The sequence below is a fragment of the Notothenia rossii genome, assembly GCF_949606895.1.
Source record: "Notothenia rossii genome assembly, chromosome: 10".
Classification (NCBI taxonomy): domain Eukaryota; kingdom Metazoa; phylum Chordata; class Actinopteri; order Perciformes; family Nototheniidae; genus Notothenia; species Notothenia rossii.
Genome location: NC_136908.1, coordinates 23,100,979 through 23,119,426, shown reverse-complemented (window position 1 = coordinate 23,119,426; position 18,448 = coordinate 23,100,979). Strand labels below are relative to the sequence as shown.

General features: G+C 40.6%; 1 long non-coding RNA gene across 1 annotated transcript; it reads left to right on the top strand.

Moving 5' to 3' along the window:
* The first annotated feature begins 9,912 nt into the window (after positions 1 to 9,912).
* On the top strand, positions 9,913 to 14,164 carry LOC307022844. Its single transcript, XR_013803490.1, has 3 exons — positions 9,913 to 10,488; positions 11,200 to 11,247; positions 11,439 to 14,164. It is a non-coding gene; the product is annotated as an uncharacterized lncRNA (long non-coding RNA).
* The last annotated feature ends 4,284 nt before the right edge of the window (positions 14,165 to 18,448 follow it).

The following is an 18,448-nucleotide window of genomic DNA, read 5'->3' as shown; positions in this document are numbered from 1 at the left end:
CTTTCACTTATCCCCAGAGCCAAAAGATCAGCTGAGCAACAAGAGGAGGAGTTAGAAATACTCGGTCCCAAACAAGAGGCGGTTATAATCAAGATGATTCACCCCCCTATATGCAGTTCTTGTATCAAATGATGAGATGGGTTTAAGTGATTGGGATATGTAAGTGATGGGGATTTACAGATTAGGGGAATCTCTAAATACACTGGATCCATGTTTTAGTCCGTACCAGAAACACCCCCTGTTAAGCTATGAACAACCGATCGGTGACCTGAGCACAATTATTGAAAATGATTGTTAGACACAGGCTACTAACCCACAAGTACAGCTTTGTACGTACAAACTCTATGAACAAGATTCCCCAGCAGATAGTGGCGACATTGCAGATATGTCCAGTCACAAAAGTTACTACGGTTCTAAATAACAGTGAGATTTAAAGTGATGGAGAAAATATGGAGACGTTCTTTTATAGTGTGTGAAATATGTGGTGCTTGAAACATGTAGGTATTTAAATTTATAGAAGAAAATGGTTTCCTGAAAGAGTTAATTGGAATAAACATGTTACAGTGGGTGAAGGCAATGTTTAGGGATATGGTAAAATTATTAGTAGACATGAATTGTGTTTAGATGACTTATTTTTTTTTATTTTTTTTTATTTATTTTTTTTTAATAATCAAAGTGTTTTTATTGATTTTTGTATACAAACACACATCCAGTACAACACAAAATAACAAGACTCAAAATACACATCACATACTCACCTAAATACAGGTCTAAACTAAAGGAACAATAACAAGACAGGCATTCTTAGGTTAAAATGCATAAATAAACAACAATGTCCGACAGAAGAAAATAAAAAAAATAAATAAAAATAAAAATAAAAAAATAAAAAATAAAAAATAATAATAAAAATAAAAATAAAGGAGGGGTGAGGGGGTGGGGGGGGGGGGGTGCTGCCAGTTATGTTGAAGCAGATGAAAGCTCCCGTTCAAGATGGGCGATAAAAGGCTGCCAGACCTTATAAAACTTCTTAGTGTTGCCCTGCAATGTAAATCTAAGGTGCTCCAATTTAAGATGTGTCATTACCTCCTCTATCCATCGTTTATGAGATGGTGGTGTTGTCTTTATCCAGTTAAATAAAATCAACCTCCTGGCCAACAATAACGAGAATGCCATTGCTTTCTTCTGAGCAGTTGTTAGTCCTGCTTCCTCTGGTGCCACACCAAAGATGGCTGTCAGAGGGCCAGGCTCTATATTTTTATTATAAATAGATGAGAAGGCTGTAAAGATTTTGGTCCAAAAATCTTTCAGCCTGGGACAAGACCAGAACATGTGGCATAAATTAGCTGGCACCTGTTTACATCTAGGGCAAGTCGGATCAGTCCCCTGGTAGATTCTTGCCAGTTTGTCCCTTGAGAAATGAAGTCTGTGTAACACTTTAAACTGTATTAATCCATGTCTAACACATATGGAAGAAGAATGTATTAGATCCACTGCCCTACCCCAGTCCACCTCTGATATGTCCAACTCCAATTCCTCCTCCCATTTCCTTTTTATGAGATCAAGGGATGGGGAAGCCACCCTCTGGATATTGACATAAATCCTGGAAACCACCCCTTTAAAGGTCGGGTTCGTATCCAATAGCTCATCAATCCATCCACTCTGTGGGAGAACGAGGGATGAAGAGAATGTTTTTTTTAACAAATTCTCGAACCTGAAAAAATCTGAGGTAATTAGTCTTTGAGGAAATGCCATACTCCTTCTCCAGTTGAGCAGCCGACATAAATATCCCATCTTTAAAAAGATTTCTAACACATTCCACCCCAGCTCTATGCCATTCTCTAAACGCTGCTCCCCCAAGGGCCGGGGTAAACAAATGATTGCCATAAACGGGAGCAGATAGGAGGGCGTTTCTGTTTTTAAAATGTGTTCTGAACTGGATCCATATCTTAATAGAATCATGTACAACAGGGTTATTAGTGTAAAGGTGTTTGCTTAAAGGCAGAGGAGCACAGACCAGGGAGCGCAGGGACACTGGGCTAGATGCATATCTTTCCATATGTACCCACACTGGGGTTTCATCATCGTCTAGCTGCGAGACCCAAAACAACAACTTATGTATATTGGCGGCCCAATAATAGTGCATATAATTTGGTAGAGCCAGGCCTCCCTCTTCCCTCTGTCTCTCAAGGAACTCTCTTCTTATCCGGGGGACCGTTTTATTCCAGATGAAGGTGGATGTACATTTATTCAGTTCCTTAAAAAATGATTTAGGAATGAAAGCCGGAATCGTCTGAAACAAATAAAGGAACCGTGGCATTATATTCATTTTAACAGAATTGATCTTCCCTGCTAATGATAGGGGGAGAGTTGACCATCGTTCCATGTCTAATTTTGCCTTATCCAGTGTTATCTTAAAGTTATGATTAAATAGATCTTTGTATTTAGTTGTTACATTAATACCTAAGTAGGTAAACTTATCTTTATGTGTTGTGAAAGGATAGGCCTGAAATGACAGTCTCCTCGCCTGCTTATTAATTGGGAAAAGGACACTTTTCTCTAGATTAATTTTGTACCCTGAGACCTTCCCGAAGCCGTCAATAATATCCAGAACCACTGGGACGCTTATGATAGGGTTTGACAGGAAAAGGAGGAGGTCATCAGCGTATAGCGAAAGCTTATGGCTTTGCATCCCCCTGCGTATTCCCCCAAGTCCAACAGCACTCCTCAGCATTATTGCAAGGGGCTCAATTGCCATATCGAAGAGCAGGGGTGACAAAGGGCACCCCTGCCTTGTTCCCCGAAACAGGGGAAAGAATTCAGATATCACATTGTTCGTTCTTACCATAGCCTGGGGGCTTGCATATATTATCTGTATCCATGAAAGGAATTTAGGACCAAATCCAAACTTCTCGAGAGCCGTGAACAGGTAAAAATACTCTATTCTATCAAAGGCTTTGTGAGCATCTAGGGATAATACAATCTCAGGCTCAATGTTGTCATCCCCAGTGTATATCACGTTGAAAAGGCGACGGAGATTACTGGAGAGTTGTCTACCAGCCACGAACCCTGTCTGATCAGGATGTATTATCCCACTTGCCACGGGCTCAATCCTAGCTGCCAGTACTTTGGTCAATATCTTATAGTCACAACCAAGTAAACTCACTGGGCGGTACGATTCGCATTTAAGCGGATCTTTATTCTTCTTAAGGAGCACGGAGATCATAGCCTGTGACATTGTTTGAGGTAAAGTATTCTTTTCAAGGGCCTCTTCATATACTTTACAGAGTAGGGGTACAAGTTTAGGCGCAAATGTCTTATAAAATTCACTTGGGAACCCATCTGGGCCCGGCGCTTTACCCGTCTTCATATTCCGAATTGCCTTCTCTATCTCCCTCGTAGTCAGAGGTCCCTCTAATCTATCCCTTTCTGCCCTCTTTATGGATGGCATTTCTAGATTCTCAAAGAAGTTCTTCACTCGCTCGTTGTCATTTATTTCTGAGGTATACAGATCCTTATAAAAAGACTTAAATTGGTTGTTAATACCTTTCTGATCAATAATTTTGTTACCTTGATTATCACCTATCTCCACTATCATGCCAGCAGCCGCTGATTGCTTCAGCTGGTGGCTCAGGAGCTTACCCGCACGCTCACCATGCTCATAGAGATCCTGTCTGGACCTAAGATATAGATCCACCTCGCGTTGATTCGTTAAGACATCATATTCAGTTTGTAGCAAGATCCGCTTTCTATGTAGCTCCTCAGAGGGAGCTGTAGAGTTTACCAGGTCGACTTCTTTTATTTCCCTAGTTAATTCTGTAATACGTTTCATCTTTCTCTTCCTGTCACCAGCATTAAATGAAATTATTTGCCCTCGTATATACGCTTTTAAGGATTCCCACAAAATGCCACTACTTATGTCAGGGGTATCATTAAGCTCTAAGAAAAAGTCTATTTGCGAATTTATGAATTTTGTAAAATCGTCATCTGCCAATAGCCTGTTATTAAGACGCCACATTCTCTGAGGTGGCGTGTTTTCAGGAAAGTGAAGTCTCAATATGACTGGGCTGTGGTCGGATATTACAATACCAGAGTATTCTATATGCATTACCATAGAGGTCAGTTTATTATCTAATAAGAAGTAATCAATTCTAGTATATGTCCGATGTGGTGGAGAGTAAAAAGAGTACTGCCTGGAGGTTGGATTTACGAATCTCCATGGATCAAACATACCATATACCTCGCAAAAAGAATTAATGCATTGTGCTGAATTACTTAATACCTTGGATGTTGGGCTAGAGCGGTCCAGAGTTGAATCGAGGACACAGTTTAAGTCACCTCCTAGAATCAGATTATGGGTATCCAAATTAGGTAATAATGAAAATAGGTCCTTAAAAAATTGAACATTATCCCAATTGGGAGCATATAAATTTGCCAACACCACCGGGATGTTGAACAGTTTTCCAACCACAATAATATACCGGCCATGCTTATCTCTTATAGTGGTTGTTTCTATAAATTGTACATTCCTGTGTATAAGGATGGCCACTCCCCGGCTCTTACCATTGAAGTTTGAATGATAGACCTGAGTAAATCCCCCCCTACAGAGCTTAAGGTGGTCCTTATTCAACAAATGTGTCTCCTGTAAATAAACTATCCCTACGCCCTGGTCTCTCAAATGTGAAAATACCTTACTCCGTTTCGCTGGCTTATTGATCGCCCTCACGTTCCAGCTCATCAGTTTTGTGTCCATTCTGCTTGGATCCATGATTGGTGACATATCAGGAGACTGTAGCCCAATGTCACCATTGCACCCCTATGGTACCCATTATCCGGATAGCACCTTGAAGTCTTGGCAGCAAAAGCAAAAGAAAAAAGAGGGGGACTGGGAAGGAAGGGGGGGGAGGGGGGGATCACCCACACAGATACAATCAACATATAACACATAACATATATAATCATAAATACAATGCTCTTCAGCGAGCACTGCTGTGTCCAACCGGTCCACCATCTCCTGCACATCGAGCTAACCGTGTGCGGCTCCGTGTATTTCACATTATCAGAATCATAACATCACCCTTTTGACTCAATCCCCTAATGGGAAAAGAAAAACAAACGAGGGAGGGGGGGGCTCGAACAATGAGACCCTGAATAAGGCACAGTAATGAAATAAAAATAAACAGTAATACCATAGAAGGTATGCAACAGTGGCAGCGAGGATCAATAGTCCCTTAAACCTTGAATAGCGTACAACCGTAATATGAGGGAGGGCAACAGTAGCTCCCAAAAAGAATTAGGTTTATAAAAATATGCTTTGAATAACTACTGGAGTCCAGGTCTCCTAACTACACACAGTAACAACACAGCCCTGAATAACTACTGGAGGCCAGCTCCATAAGGTACAAACCATATATATGCTGGCGGCCAGGTCCCCGATCCCCCCACAGCAACAACGGAGCTCTGAATAACGACTGGAGGTTAGTCCTTAGCCGGAATCAAGGCAGTCCATTGTTTCACCCGGGGCTCAGTTCCTTTCTGATATAATCCACAGCGTTTTTCGGGTTCTCAAAGGTCTTTGTTTGTCCTCCTTCTGGCGTGATCACCAGGGTTGCCGGGTATCGCAACCCGTATCTGACCCCCGTGCAGGACCGCAGGAGGCCTCTCGCTTCTCTGAAGGCCGTCCTCTTGTTGTTTACCTCCTGGGTGAAGTCTGGGAAGATGTGAATGTTTCCGCTCCGACCCTCGGGTGTTCTCTCCATTTCCCTCGCCTTCCTCAGTATCTCCTCTTTCTCTGTGTAGTAATGGCACCTCACTACGAAGGCTCTCGGTGGTCCTACATTCCCGTCTCGCCTCGCTCCGAGGGCCCGGTGTGCTAGGTCCAGCGTCGGTGTTGCTGCTAGTCCCAACTTTTCCTCCAGTAAACCAGCCATAAACTCTGACGGCTTCTTGCCTGCCTCGGCTCCTTCTCTGACCCCCACGACCCGGATGTTATTGCGCCGTGAGCGTGCCTCGAGGTCTTCATTTCGTCCCTTCTGCTTCAGCAGCTCCTTCTCCATTTCTTTCAGTCTCGTCTCCATGTCTGTTAAAGCGTCAGATTGTTCATTTAACGTTGCATCCACCTCTTTTCCCCGTTCGTTCAGTTTTATCACCAATCAGCTTCACCTCTCCCCGCAGCAGCTCAAACCGGGCCTCGGCGCTCTCCTCCAAACTCTTAGTCCACTTTTGCATCTCGGCCATCATTTCTCTTCTTCCCTTTTCTATTTCTTCTTTATACCTTGTGATCTCGGTCTTTGTCTCTTCTCTGTATTTAGTTATTCCGTCGTTGGCTTTTTTAATCTCCGACATCATGTCCTTAGCCCACGGAGGTATTTCAGCGTTAGCACGTAGTGGGCTAGCTGCGTCACTGCTAGCTGAGGAGGCCCTGTTGGTGCTGCTGCCCGCCATGCGTTGTCTCTCTCGCCCCGCTCGGGCCGAACGAGAAGTCATCTTCGGTCCCAAACTGCACCAAAAATTCACCTCTCAGCTCCCAAAACCAAACGTTATGCGTCCAACCCTCCCAGTTGATAGAAATGTGTCGATGTTAAAAATTATTGACTACTTTTACACGGAGCTCCCGCACGCACGTCTTCACACGGCAAAGCACATCCGGAAGTCGTTTAGATGACATTTAACAACTAAGATGGATAGTAAGATTAGGAAAATAGAGTGGAAAAGGTTGGATTTATTTTACCTCAGTGTGTTAGAATTAACTATAGATAATGCGTCCCGAGATCTCTCTCTCTCTCTCTCTCTCTCTCCACATGTCAGAACGCTACGACCCCATCGTCCAAGCAGACAAAAGACCTCACCACGGAAGACTCCTCCTCCTCCATCGAACAGACAGAGAACCAGAGCTGAACCAACAACTCCAACGCTGCATCCAGAACTATCTCCACCTGAGGCATCCAGAACCAAAACCAGGTGACATAAAAAGGCACACTCTCATCGGTCCCCCACAGGACATGAAGTTCCAAGCTGAGCCACAAGATTTGGGCACAACAGCAGAGTGTGGGACATGAGAGCGGAATACGCCCTCCAAGCAACCAGTAGAGACTGTAAAGGAGGAGATGAAAAGCAAAGCAGATGGGACACTGAAAAGAGTTACAGCGGAAGGATCCAAGAGCAGATGGACTGAGGAGAAGGTGGACGGAGGAGAGGAAAGAACGGAGGAGTTGGCATGGTCCGGCAGAATGTGAGGGGGTCGTGGCTTGACAACCAGAGGGGGAGAGAAGGAAAACGGGAGTTTGTTTACACATAAACACACTTATTCACCAACGAGAAATACGTTAAGAAAAAGATTTATTAGCCATGAATTAATCAATTGGTGAATTTATAAAGAAAAAAGAGGAAACTATTAAATAACCCTAAAAACACACTGAGGGTAGAACATATTATTCAATCTTTTCATCATATGAACAAATTATTCTTTAAGAGTTTTTTATTCATGTGTGAATTTGGGGAAGATTTAATTTGTTACTGTATAGACCTACAGTTTAAAGGGATGGTTTTAGTAACCACTCTATAAAAGCAGACAAATCTTTATTTGTATGGAAAATGTTAAAGGTAGAGCTAGTACCAAGCCAAAGATAGTGTTCCAATCTAGAGTATTGATTTCTCCATTGTAGCATGGTTATTACCTCAAGAGGGAAGATTAAGGTGGAAATAACATTTGTTTTTCGTCCAAGATGTAGAGTTTTAAAATGACACTGGGCAAAGAGCGAAAGCAAAGTTTAATTTTGTTTTTAAACTAATGTAGTTGGGAGTAATACATGCGGGGCCTTGGATCACTCATTGTGATTGTGCATATTTGTTACAACAAACATCGTTTAGGGAGAAGGGGTCGCTCAACCCACCCTGCAGATGTTTTAAATCTTACTTGCAGCTTCAGAGGGAGCGCACGGCACCAGAGTATGAGTTTTAAAAGACAAGCGCCACCAGCTCCTAATGGTCATCCATTCACCAGATGACCTGACATTTATAGATGTTATTTAAAGGAGAAACATATCTGCCATTAATGTAAATTCCTGAATTAAACTACAAACCATTAATGAAATGACTTCTGTTTTTAAAATCCTTGTTAAAGGAGGGAGTAATTATCACATGCTCGGGCACCCAAGGTTCCACACACTGTAAAAGGGGTTAGCATAGCTATTTAAGTAGACCAGAATTGAAAATAAATTAGTATAATGAGTTATTGATATTCCACAAGTTTTCACACCATTTCAGGGACTTTATCACTGCATTAGAACAGACCACCCAAAGGTACTGAGTAGGAACTTTTAAGTGATGAAACTCTACAACTGTTGTAACTGACCAAAATCTTCTCCCAGAAATGACTGTCTAGAATGCCGTACCCCAGAGTAGAACGTACAACGGCCCCTTCTAGAGAACATATTACTTTCATACCTTAAATGGTATGAAAGGAGGGAGGGTACATTTCTCAGGAGGAGACAGTTACAAATGCTAGCAGAACAAGACGACCCACCCCGTATACAGATGTGGATGACAATGATGAGTTAGTTTAAATGATATGGATGTTCGGAGATGAGAATCCATTTCAATTTACTTTACACTATTCCAAGATAGTTTATTTTTATTTTTCAATTTACTTTGCCAATCCAAGATATTTTATTTTATTCTTTATTACTTTATACTATTCTAATATGGTGGATCTCATGTTGTAAAAATCATTGCTATTTTAAAATGGTTTGTTTCTTTTCACTTTGTAAAAAACAAGTGCCTTAACACTGAGCGTGGTATGAAAACGGTTTCTGTGAAAGGAGGGACGAAGAAATGTTCTGATACCAAGCCATTGCTGCTATTTTGAAGAATGATATTGAATGTAAACACTAGAAGTTATGCACAAGGGAAAACTTTTATGTTTGAACACAGACAAGAATTTATTTTGTATTTTTGTAAAGCCGGCTGTAAAACCATTCCATTTGATTGTATGTTTGTTAATATGAGATATGTAATATGCAAAGTTCAGATGAAGAACTCATTGATTTCAGTATTATACACACCTTTTAGGTGTGTAAGGAGGGACTGTTAGAAATTAAAATCAATGTTTTGATGGTATAATGTAGCTTAAACATACCGTCAGTTTAAACGCTCTTTTATACTGAAAAACCAGAAATTCTTGTGCACAAGCAGTTAAGCTTTTATTCTGAAAATCCTTCATCTACGGTTAGCATTTAGCATGTGGCTAATTTACGAATTCCTAAAGAGGTGAATTGAGAAGCGAAATGACGTGGTGTGGTTAAAACCGAAACCTACTGATTTAACACTACAACGATAGATGTCGAGATACTACCATGTTGAATATTAAATGAAAGTACAGTTTATTTGAATACATTATTGTTTACAGACGAGAGTAGCATGTGACAACATCCGGAATGACCGGAAACCAAACGAGCCGAGAAGTATTGTTTAGAGTATTGATTACAGCGTTTAGAATGTGTTAAATGAAAAGTGATGAAAGAGAATATGAGGAGAAACGGCGTGTTAAGCATATATTGAATGTGAAAAGAACCTATCCTCTGTTTAAATGCAATAACGGACATTGGAGACGAGGTGAGCCGGCTGGCGGGGAGGAGCCAGCAGAGGATATATAACAGCGCCGGAGGAGAGATCCTTTCTCTTCTCTTCTTGCTCAGGAGAGCCAGATCACAGCTGTTTTCTGCCGGAACAATATTCTGTCTGTAACACTACCGCGCCTTTTTTAATTAAAGTATCCCATTTGAATCTTTTCAGAGACTCCATTTAGTCTCATTTTAAAGCTTCTCTCCTGGACGCGAGAATAAAGAACATATTTAACACTACCATGCTGAATATTAAATGAAAGTACAGTTTATTTGAATACACTATTGTTTACAGACAAGAGTAGCATGTGACAACATCCGGAATGACCGGAAACCAAACCAGCCGTGAAGCATTTTCTGTATGTTAGAGTATTGATTACAGCGTTTAGAATGTGTTACATGAAAAGTGATGAAAGGGAATATGAGGAGAAAAGGCGGGTTAAGCATATATTGAAGGTGAAAAGTACAAATCCTCTGTTTAAATGCAACAACGGACATTAGAGGCGAGGCGAGCCGGCTGGCGGGGAGGAGCCAGCAGAGGATATATAAAGGCACCGAACGGGGGATTCGCGCTTCTCTTCTTGCTCAGGAGAGCCAGATCACAGCTGTTTTCTGCCGGAACAATATTCTGTCTGTAACACTACCGCGCCTTTTTTAATTAAAGTATCCCATTTGAATCTTTTCAGAGACTCCATTTAGTCTCATTTTAAAGCTTCTCTCCTGGACGCGAGAATAAAGAACATATTTAACACTACGCAATGGTTTGTTGCTTTGCTCCGGGTTGCAGCCACAGGTCTTCGCATGAAACGTGCTTGTTCTATCGTTTCCCGGCCAATGTTTTCCAAAGGAGAGTCTGGATTCGTGCCATGAGGTAAGCTGACGTTACATTTTTTTCCATGTCACGGTGAAATTTAAATAATGGGTAGTGACTGTATCGCCGTTATAGAGATGGCGCTGCTGAAAAGACCGCAACATAAGTAAAGATAATGAATACATCCTATTAAAACCTGTGTGGCTTATAAGATCAGTCTTATTAGTACAAGCAGCATAACGTTTCACCATGTAACTAAAGATTGTAGTCAGGGAAATCAGTTGGACATATTGAACTAATAACAAATCACCTCTGGCTGGCAGAGAACTCTCTGCTCCATAGCTTCTCTTGGACGTAAAATCACATGTACATTTTATTTATATTCAATTTAATATTTCATCCCTCACATAATTTTCTATATATAATAACTTATATTTTGTTTTTCTTGTTATGCTGCTGCAACACAAACATTTCCCAAATTGGGATCAATACATAAATATCTTATCTTAATTAATTAAGAAATATAACTATTATAATTAGTGTAGCAGCTGACACCTATTTTCAATATGGATTAATCTACCATTTATTTCTTTAGTTCAATTTTCATCTATAAAAATGTCAAAATAGTGAAAATGTTCACGAGACTTATCAAAGTGCAAGGTTATATCTTTAGATGTTTTGTTTTAGCCTATGTACTGTATGTCTTAATGCTCTTACAGTATATGTGACGGTGTGACTTCCATGAAACTATATTTTATATCTTCCCAACAGACAAGCTGACAGGAAACCTAACACTCTAACAACCACAACATTGCAAAGGCGAGTAAATGTAAATTAAAAACAATTCACAATTTTTTTATTTCTTCTTCCTTGCAGTGAGGTGAAGCTAACCTTGCACTTGGTGCCAGTAAGAATGTTCCTCACGCAGGCTGAATGTTTCTCCTTCCTTACTGACAAAGAAGCCCTTGATTTGCAATGCTTCACTAATTGTCATTTCCCTGGCTCTGTAGGGACACTTTACCTCCAGCACAGCGGAAGACCCACCAGACCATCCGGAGATGACCCCAACAATCCTGATAGGGAGAGCCACAAATCTGACTCATGGACCTGCATCTGAGTTGCAGTGGTGAATGCCCTGACGCCCTCACATTCATTCATAGTCCCCCACTGTACAGACAAAACACCATCAAGGGCCTGTTGTTGCCCTAGCACCTTGGCGATAAAGGAAGCGGTCACACGCTTTGACCTCAGGACAGCTCCAAAGTTGCTGGCAGTCAACCTTCCTTTCCTGAACAAATGCCAGTTTGGGTTGGTTCGCTGACCAGTGGTAGCCACCTGAATTGCCCTCTGTTGCTCTTCAGACAATGCCATGCTTGCCACAATTGCCTCAGGTCCCTGATGCCCAACAGATTTGATAATTTCAGGAACAGTAAGTGTTTCCAAGCTGTAGTGTTCCTCTTCTGGCTCGGGGGAGAGAAGCCAAAAAATTCCTGATAACCTGCCCCCGAGTCTGTCCTTCAGCCAGTCACGATCTTCGGAGGTGGGCTCTCTTGTCAGCGGGTTAAATTAGTTATTGGTTTCAACAGTCACATTAAAACAGTTACTAAATCAGCTTACTATCACCTAAAGAACATATCTAGGATTAAAAGACTAATGTCACAGCAGGATTTGGAAAAACATGTCCATGCTTTTATCTTCAGTAGACTGGACTACTGCAATGGTGTCTTCACAGGTCTCACTAAAAAATCTATTACAGTGATGCAAATTAGTCGCTTTTCAGCGCCTCCCGCTTTTTTAACGCTGATTTGGGTGACTTGTGTAATTCGTGGAGAACCGAAGAGTTTTCGTTTTGGGGGGGGGTCAGTCAATCCGTCTGTCCGTCCGTCTCAACTTCTCACTTCAAAAAAGAAGAAGAAATCTAGATCGCAAAATAATTAAACAAGCGAGTGCCTGTTTTTCCTGGCCAAGGACAGGTTCATTGAACACGAGCGTAACGTGTCTTCACCATAGGTCTTCGCGTGGTTATGTCTCGTCTGAAAGGACTAACGGAGAGCATCGGAACGCCGCTCCAGCTCTTCAAATATTGCAGTACCCATAAGGAGCCGTACACATGCCGCAGTGTTTGCGAGGCTGTGTCTTTAGTTGTAAGCATAGTGGCGATCTGTTGTTATTAGCATCTGGTTAGCTAGCTATGCTAACGAATTTAAAGAGCTTTTCTACAACCAGGTGGAAGAGAGCTCTCTCCTGAGAGGCTCAAATAACCTCAGCTCAGTGAGGTTAAGGCACACCTTGATATGATCATTATAGTTATTAATGAGACATTAGAGACTAAATTATTAACAGGTATGAAATACTATATGAGAAGTAACAAAAAAGTTGTTAAAAATAACAATAAAGAGTTTGAAAGGAGAGTGATTTGTTAAATATCCAAAAAGAAAAATCTGCTTATAGTTCTGTTACATATGGGTTTTGAGAGATGTATCCATAGATCTCCTCATGTTGCTCTCAAAGTGCACCAGATTGATGCTTTTAACCTCAATATTTAAAAAAAAAATCTTCCCGGGGGAGCATGCCGCCGGACCCCCCGGGAGGAGGTTAGGTCCCCCCCCCCACACTTAAATCATGTTCACACCACACTTAAATCATGTTCACATGGATAGGATACTGAATACATTTGCACACATCTTGTGTCCATATATTTCTGTTTCGGTGGTCATGACACAACGTGCACATGAATGCATGCATGCGTTAAACATGAGTCATGGTGAGATCTCTGGATTAAGAGGTTGATTGTTCTTTGCACAGCATGAAAGAAAGGCCAAATGAATCGGCTGTGATTTTAGTAGAAGCAGAGGTTGTGTTCAATCATTTGTACGGCCCTCGGAGGATGTTGTACAAATTTAAAGGAAAAAGGTTCCCCACCCCTGCTGTAAATAATAATAAAAACCCTTGATTTATAACTTATCATCTCTGTCTCCTATTGATCTGAGTATATTATAAAGAATAGCCAGTTAATTGAAGGATTATAGCACAGGCAGATGGTCAGATGCTATATTACGCTGTTTTTTTCTGTTTCGAATAGTTCTCTCTTTTTTCACCATACCTGCGTTTGCATCACTGCTATTAGAAAGCTGCAGCTGATTCAGAACACCGCTGCTCGAGTCCTTACCAACACTAAGAAATTGGATCACATTGCTCCAGTTCTGAAGTCTTTACACTGGCTTCCTGTGTGTCAAAGAATAGATTTCAAAATACTGCTGCTGTTTATAAAGCACTGAATGGTTTAGGACCAAAATGCATTTCTGACCTCCTGCTAAATTATGAACCATCCAGATCTCTCAGGTCTTCAGGGACTGGTCAGCTTTCTGTCCCCAGAGTCAGAACTAAACATGGTAAAGCAGCGTACAGTTATTATGTTCCAAATATCTGGAACAAACTCCCAGAAACCTGCAGGTCCGCTGCAACTCTTACTACTTTTAAATCCAGGCTGAAGACTTTTCTTTTTGTCGCTGCTTTTAATTGAACTATTAATATCTTAGACTGCACTGTAACTTTTATCCATGTATTTTTTCTTTTAATGTTTATTTTATTAGCTTTTCTTTTTAATGACTGATTTTAAATGCCATTTTCTTAATGTCTTTCATTTTTTGTAAAGCACTTTGAATTGCCTTGTGTTGAAAAGTGCTATATAAATAAACTTGCCTTGCCTAATAAAGATTTCATGTGACACATACAATTGATTTGTTGATGGGAATTAATGTGAATAAATTAACTCGGTCTTAAAAGGTTAACGGTACTCTTGCTATCACTACTCACCGACACTATAAACCTTGTCCCTCATGCTAGCCCTGACAACACCGGTAAGCACACCTTCATCTAGGCTGCACTCTAACGTGTCCTGACTTGTAGTGGTTCTCTCCTCTATCTACACTCTTCTTGTCATCTTTGTAAAACGATATCACACTGGTAATTGACACAGCCATGACTTCTAGTTAAATTCAGTGTGGCTAAAATGAAAAGCTTTGTTAAAATATGCAATCACGCGAAAGTCAAATTCAGCTTTATTGTCAAAAATTCTACATGTGTTATACATCCAGAAATATCGAAATATCGTTTCCCAGTGTGACATGTATACATAAAACAAAAAGGGCCTAGATAAACGTGTTATACATTAAACAAAACGGGCCTAGATAACCGGGGTATACAGTTTAAAATGTTAATATATTTAAAGTGTTCAAAGTGCAGTTTCAGTGCAAGTCAGTTGAAACGATCTTAAGTTGGCGTGACGTTGAAGTCGTGCGACCCTGCTGCTGTACTGGCTTGTAGTTCGTTTATAGCATAACGTTAGCATTTCGCTTTTGGCGACTAGATTTATGATTCAAAAATTATAAAAGTAGGGTCGACATGTGGAGATTATCCAGCTGAACAAAACGTGATCCTTCTCTTAAATGTGTGTCAACCACAGACCTTATTTCGAGCTATTTTCCAAAATCCTATGGAGAATTTGCATTGGTTTTTCGCGAAGGAACCGGAAGAAGTTTACTTCCGTGTTTTACGACGCGTCACTGCGGTTCTCTATAGAGAGCCGCAGTGACGCGTCCTTAATGAATGAATGGTGAAAAAAAACGGGGTTTGTCAAACAGAGCACAAGGTGTAGTCCTAAACGATCGCTGGGGATTCTGGGTAGTGTAGTGCAGTGTTGGGTGTAACGCGTTACAAAAGTAACGGAGTTACAGTAATATATTACTTTTTGCTGTAACGAAGTAATGTAACGCATTACTAATGAAATGTGGGTAATATATTACCCGTTACAATGCTCAGTAACGCAGTTACAACACATTTTAACACGAAATTAAATGGTGTTTTGTTTTTTAAGAATGTACTAACATAGCGAGACATTCCGACACCGGACAAATTGTGCGGGTAGATTAGTAAACCTGGTGTTTACCCTTCGGGCTTCGCGTCGAGATCTTCGGGGAAGTTGAACGTTATGCAACCATTCAAAAAAGAGGACGTAGCGAAAAATACAAACAACAAATTGGGTCAGGTGCGCGTGACCTGCTCCGCTGCACGTGCATCATTTCCAAAGTGCTTCCACAGCAGTGACACACATCTGATCTGTGGATAATCATTTATACGAACCTGGTTAAAGCAACCATCACTAAACGCCAGCAACACTGCATCTACTGCAGACTGTAGCAACAGGTCAGATGCGGACATCACGTTACCCTCCGTTGTGGACACTAGCTTACTCCCGCCTGACTCGCCAGCCCCGGAGCAGCAGTCTTCGTCGCCCGAAACTACGCCGCCCCTCTGCGGCCCGCAGGTACCAGGTATATCTAAACAACTACCCGCCTGTACAGTGGGGTAAGGCGGTCATTTTGCAGCTTGTGGTATAAAAATAGACAATGGCTAGAATATTCATGTGAAAATAGTACCATATTCTGACATGCCTGTATAAATGTTGGGTCAAAAATAATGCATACAATAGCACAGATGCCTTCACCACGAATGGCAACAAAAAGATCTCATATCCCAAGCTTATCAACGAGCTAATGTTGCAGCTGAAATGTTCTCCAGGTCACAAAGTCAACCTCACATGATGATGTGATACCAGTTTTCAAGCACAGTAAATATTATCTTCCCAGAGTATATGATGGGACCAAGGTGATGATGTAGTAGGCTACATGGTTTTAATAATACTTTTGCCTTTCAATGTTTGCCATTTCAAACCATGAGCATGGTTTAAATAATATTTGCCTTGATTTACAATATGTTAACCTTCATTATAGTCCTTGACAGCGGTCTGTACTGCTGTATTAACAACGTGTCACATGTTAAGAATTTCCAATCAGAATCGAGTATTCAACTAAGCCGTGTAATACAAGTTGTTAGTAGCCTTAAGGGCCTACACAGTTGTTATGCTATACCACATTGCCCTTCACTGGATGCATAATGAGCTGCACTAAACTACATTTTAGCATTTAAAATACCTAGCTATTCTTTTGCGGTTATTTTGGTGAAAGTAACTAAAAAGTAACTAAAGTAGTGTAACTCATTACATTTCAGAGACAGTAATATTGTAATGTAACTTATTACTTTCAAAAGAGAGTAATAAGTAATATGTAATATATTACATTTTGGAAGTAACTTGCCCAACACTGGTGTAGTGTCTTCTGCCATCCTTTACTCCGAAAAAATATTTGTTTCTCCGAATCGAAGGGGAAAAATACAAAAGCATTGCACACAATTTAAACCAATCAATGTTGTGTAATTAACAAGGATAATCTGGTGTTTTTTAGTCGATGAGTAGTGCAGATATCACTGTAAAATCAATCGACAGTAAGGGGAATACTTACTTCCGGGTGTACAATTCTCCGTTATCCAATGGGAAAAGGACGCTCACATTGCCTTTAAGGGCAGCCGACACAAACGAATGCCGTGCTTCCATGAGCATCAAATCCCGCAGCAGATGGGAATACATTGCAATCAGTTGAAAGCTATTTGCGTCCCTTTATGAAGCTGAAGGAGCCTAGGAGCGTCAGAACTGCACGCCACGGGACCCTGACCAAACGTCGCTCCTGGACGATTATGGAGTGTGTGCGTTGGAATTGAAACAGCAGTTATTTGAACGTGGTTCTTCGGGGAGTTAATAGAGGTGAGATCGTGCTGACTTTGGTGGATCTGAGCCAAGCAGTAAACTTACATAGACTCAATAACTTTGGTTAGGTCAATTAGTAGGTCAGAGTAATTACCCGGAATAAATTATCAGGACCTCTACCAACTCTTACATGTTACATCTTACATTATATGTCTATATGTATGCACCTAAAATGCACCTTGGCGCACTGCCACTCCAACATCCAATCCCAGAGTTTGAAGATTAATCACGGGGACTGTAGTCCTAAACGATAGTTTGGGATTATGGGTAGTGTAGTGTCTTCGGCCATCCTAAACTCCGAGTCTGTTTCCGGTTATTTTTATTTTGAAATTCAGTTCCTGACGGATGCCAAAAAAGCCTGAGATTATGGAATTAAACCAATGAATAAAAGCGAGGATAATTGTGTGTTATTGGTGAGTAAATAACAGTGTGTCATTTTGAAAAGAATAACAAATTAGAAGGAAAAAATTATTTAAAAAATACAGATTTCAGTATTCTGAGGCTCTGAGCCCCATTTATTTTCCTCACAGACGGCAACAAAAGTCCGAAATGATACGATTCAAAATAATAGCAATAATTGTGGCTTGATATTGAGTAAGAACCAGTGTTGGGCAAGTTACTTCCAAAATGTAATATATTACATATTACTTATTACTCTCTTTCGAAAGTAATAAGTTACATTACAATATTACTTTCTCTGAAATGTAATGAGTTACACTACTTTAGTTACTTTTTAGTTACTTTCACCAAAATAACCGCAAAAGAATAGCTAGGTATTTTAAATGCTAAAATGTATTTTAGTGCAGCTCATTATGCATCCAGTGAAGGGCAATGTGGTATAGCATAACAACTGTGTAGGCCCTTAAGGCTACTAACAACTTGTATTACAGGGCTTAGTTGAATACTCGATTCTGATTGTAAATTCTTAACATGTGACACGTTGTTAATACAGCAGTACAGACCGCTGTCAAGGACTATAATGAAGGTTAACATATTGTAAATCAAGGCAAATATTATTTAAACCATGCTCATGGTTTGAAATGGCAAACATTGAAAGGCAAAAGTATTATTAAAACCATGTAGCCTACTACATCATCAGCTTGGTCCCATCATATACGATGGGAAGAGAATATTTACTGTGCTTGAAAACTGGTATCACATCATTATGTGAGGTTGACTTTGTGACCTGGAGAACATTTCAGCTGCAACATCAGCTCGTTGATAATAAGCTTGGGATATGAGATATTTTTGTAGCCATTCGTGGTGAAGGCATCTGTGCTATTGTATGCATTATTTTTGACCCAACATTTCTACAGGCATGTCAGAATATGGTACTATTTTCACATGCATATTCTAGCC